The following is a 4,726-nucleotide window of genomic DNA, read 5'->3' as shown; positions in this document are numbered from 1 at the left end:
ATCCAAGTTTGCACACAAGTCCCGTATCGCGATTGCTGGCCGATAGAGGCGCCGACCAGTGACAACACTGTACCAAAACCGTAGCGTTAAATCGAATGATATTCTGGTTGACCTGGCCCTTTAACAATTGGCAGTTGTGTTTTGGATGACTGCCATTTGATTTTTGTTGCAATCAACTTTTCGTCTTTGTATGCAAACATCAAATGATAGGCATACAAAAGATAAAAGCAAAAGTTGTAAAATTCGAAATAGCAATCATTCTGTTTTGAAATGTGATCATTTATTTTTCAACAACTAAAACGTCACATTCGATCAGATAGTCTCATGTTTAATTTATATAGCAAATAAGAAAATCGAACTACTCCAAATATTTTTTCGCATGCATGTCATCAAAAAATTGAATGAAAGTTGCTCGAACAAGCAGTTCAAAGGAATTTGTTTTTATATACTTCGTGATGAAATTTATGCAAACGAATATTATTTTAATTGGTTTATTTAAGAACTATTGGCTATTATAATAAACTTTTGAAAACATCTCTAAATAGTATCTAATAGCTGCTTTTCGGTGAGTTTGTATTTAAACATTTCCCCTTAAGTAGGACACACATATTATCGCAGCCTAGATTTTACAAATTCGTATCCATAAACACAAATCAAATGCTTACAATTTGCTACCGTACTATAAAAAGATGGTTGTTGCATTCCAAATTTTGCTTAGTATAGTTGCCAATCATAATGAATCGAGTCGCGACACTGCACCTTGTAGCTTTAGCATAATTTATGTTACTGAATGAAGTCAGCTGCTCACTGGTCTTTAGCTATTCATTTGAATGCGATTCTATTAAATTTAAATCCCATGCTACACTTATTTGTTGTCGGTTATTAATCAAATGTAAGATATATCTAACGCAATCAAACGAAATAAAATAGTAACAATTTTTTAAATAAGATTATAATGAATTTGAAACAAATTCAAAACTCCCTTTATAATTTCCTCTATTTTTACGTTTGACAGATGGGTTCTTTTCAAATGTTTGGCTAGATATGGTATACAAATAGGATATTACGGAAAGAAGTTACGGAAGTTTGCGGCATCCGATTTGCTCTATTTTATTGAGATGCGTGGTATTAGAAGAATCCTGATGGACGGCTTTGAACAAAGAGAAACAATATTGATCACAATATATTCGCGAACGGAGGTCTTAAGGAGGTGGAATGTACGTAATATTTCAAAGGTTTTCTTCCATTTAATTCCACTATTAAACATAGTGGAATTAAATGGAAGAAAACCTTTGAAACATTAATATTGATCAATGATACTCCATATAATTATCACAGATCCTAGCTGTCGAAATCGTACAAGGATATATCTTCACATTCAACGAGAATTTAAAAAGATGCTACCCGTAGGATGCATCCAGTCAGTCGAGATTTAGCGTAGTTTGGATTTACTTCATTTCCAACCAAGTATTTTTTTGAAAATTACTCTTGGTAATAAGAGACGGCAATTCATAGGTACACCTAAAACTATGGCTGTGCGATGATGTCGTATTTGATACCATCGTATATATAAGAAAAACATCCGTCTTCTCAAGCTTAAATAAATCCAGGACATTGTCGTTTGGAAGTTGATTAATATATAGGAACTCAACGGTTTCTGTAAAAATGGACAAATTGATACGAGCCGCTGATATTTGAAAATTGCTGTTCGATTGGATCAATACTACGTTTTAGTCACATTCGTTTCGGAGAACCTATTACGCCAAGCTCTTTGAATAGAGGAAATATGCTAGCGGAGCATGTCTGCTTCCATTCACGAACAATAGATACAAAGTTGGCCACATCTAGCGAGTCATAGCTGTAGGTATAATTTGTCCACTGGTCTACCAACTTCTTCGGCCAGGGTTTCATTGGTTTCGAATTCATCGGAGCTTTTCAAAGTTAAGAACTTATATGTCGTTGGTGCAGGAGACGCCAGTTGCTAAAGGTTTATTCAAAATGGTCTCCACGGGAATGCGCTGTTTTCAAATATCCAATCAAATCTTGTTTGGAAATCCGGACGTCTTGTACAGTGTGTAATTTTACTAAATTTTTGATTGTCTTTGAACATTATTAGTTTCTTATTCGAGAGACATGTGCAATTTCTTTTTCTCACTATTATCACCGAACATGCCATGATCTTTTACTTTGTTGGCACACGAACATCAGGACCACATTGAGCTATGCGGAGGCATGGGAGCTATACTTCTTAAATCCCTCTCCTCGCGACAGTGATTCGGAATATATTGGGTTAAATATATATGGCATATGGCACGTTCCGTATGTAGCGGCGGCAACAGTCCAGCCGGCGCGGTCATCGGGATAGAACCAAATCCGATCGCATATCGGTTCCTCATGTGGCATATCCTGCAACTCCCGAATGTGCAAAAATTCAGTGTATTGATTGCGGGACTAAGATCGCCTTGAAAACAAGAATCGAGCAGGCCCGTGAAAATTTTCCAGACTTTTGGGTTGCCACACGTAACTACTCGTTGTGGAAGCCATATACCTCCGTAATATTTCGGAACCAGTAGTTCCCAATGATATCCATTGTGCTCTTACTGGGATATCAAAACTTAATGGCCATTTCGGCGTCACAATTGATGTAGGCACCAATTAACAGAGTTGGCATCCGATGAACGCTGTCCTATTCTAAAATGATTAACCAGATCGTGAAACTGACCGTGTACAAACCTTTGCCAAACATTTTACCTCTTGTCTTTTTGACACCTTATCCAATACTTCGTTCGCCTCGTCTTTCACAGTTGTTTGCTTTTTGCAATTCCAAGACCGTCGCGGATGATTTCCTGTATGCTCTCAAGACCCCCATGCCAGTGATATTGTCCGAAAATGGGCACAAATAAATCGTTTGAACTGTATGTATTTTTCCAGTAAACACTATTAACAATATTTGTTATTTTTCTTGACCTGAAAAACAGTTTACACTACCAGGTTATCGTTAACACTAATAAAATTACAAATATTTTTTTGCTCTCGTGAACGGATGTGGTTTTAGTAAATGCTGTTACTAGTAAAGAGAAAAAAAACTAAGAAATACTTCTCCCAATCGCATTGCGCGCATCAAATGATTGTCATTTGGTTCAGCCCGAGCACTGAAAACAGATGAAATACGAATGATGAACTGCTGTGATTTGGAATGATGATTATCAACGCCATCGTTTACTTTTTCGAGTGCAATCAATTCCTTTACAGTTATGTTTATCATTTGAAAATCGACAACCTGTTCATTCCAATTCAAATATGAAGTCATTCGATCTTGAATTCACTATTTTTTGAATGATTGCCATTCGAAATCGTCAACATCGAGTTTTTAGGCCGTTCATATGATAAATCATACGCGATATTGCAATCATTTTTGTTCAGTGAAGTTGCTACTTGCTGTTGTTCTTTTAAGGCGACCGGTATGAGTTACTTCATAGCACTAGAGTTCCCAGTCATGTCGCCATGGACCATGTTGTCCAGTAGATATGAGAGCTTTCTTTTAAATTAATTCAATTGAAGGACGTGAATGATTAATGATCGCGCGAGTGCGGGGGACAGTAGGTTTTCGCTTGAGACCGCGTTTGAATGTTTATAAGTGCTGAGACGTTAATATTATCACCGGGATGTTATCATGTTTGCGTGGATGACCGCGAACAGCATTTGTATGTTTGTTTGTCGCGTGTATGTGACTTCGTGTGTATAAATTCGATTTTTATGTAACGTGTAGTTTAGTGGATATGAACATTATCTTTTTTTTTTAATTGGTCCACCTGAAGGCATTGGACTTATGCTACTAGGCCCGAGATTAGAGGTTTCCGGACGAAACTGATTCATCGATCCATGATCGTGCGAACAAGGGCATTTGGAGGTTGACTCCTGAGACACCGCGTTTGTGAACCTATAAGTGCAAAACCGTTCACCCAGTCACCGGGGTGTTATCCTGTTTGCGAGATCGTGGGTGTGGTTGTGCGTGGATGATCGCGAAGGAATCGAGCGTCTGTATGTTGACGCTTGTGTTGCGTATATGTAACTTCGCGTAGATACATTATTTTTATAAGCATGTGGCCATTCGCATGTTTCTGAATGATCGCGCGCAGACGTCTTGTCTAGTTTTTATTTATATTGGTCCAACTGAAGGCACGAGTCCGGGCTGCTAGGACTAAGGGTAGTGACCAATACATGATCGCGCGATCGGTGTGTTGATGATTAAGACAGCGTTAGCAATTTTTTAGGTGCAAATGCTCACTCAATTACCGGGGTGTTTGAATGTTGGCGAGATCGCGGGCGTTCGCATTTGTGAGTAGGTTTGTTTTATCGCGAAGGCCACGTTTGTACGTTTGGAATGAGATATTGTGAGTTTATATGAGAAAATAAGCAATTTGTGTGAGTGTTAGCAAGGATTTAATTTAAAATAAAGCAATAAAAGAAAGGTGCCTCCAGAGACAACTTGGCCCTAAACCCACATTGTATATTATTTGACCATAATAAAGGTCACCATGTTAGGTACTAAAATTGATCACAAGGTAGCTTAACTAAACAGAAAATAATCGTATCCCAAGTTTCTGTGATATAATCACTGTAATACTACTTTGGTGGAAAAGCTCCCGGACCACATCAAGGTACAGTATCATGCCGAGGGCCTACGCACTGAAGTATTTCGGACTAAAATACTAAATAAACTTCA

The sequence above is a fragment of the Topomyia yanbarensis genome, chromosome 2, assembly GCF_030247195.1.
Source record: "Topomyia yanbarensis strain Yona2022 chromosome 2, ASM3024719v1, whole genome shotgun sequence".
In the NCBI taxonomy this organism is placed as follows: Eukaryota; Metazoa; Arthropoda; class Insecta; order Diptera; family Culicidae; genus Topomyia; species Topomyia yanbarensis.
The sequence above is the reverse complement of the archived record's forward strand: the minus strand, read 5'-3'. Positions refer to the sequence as shown.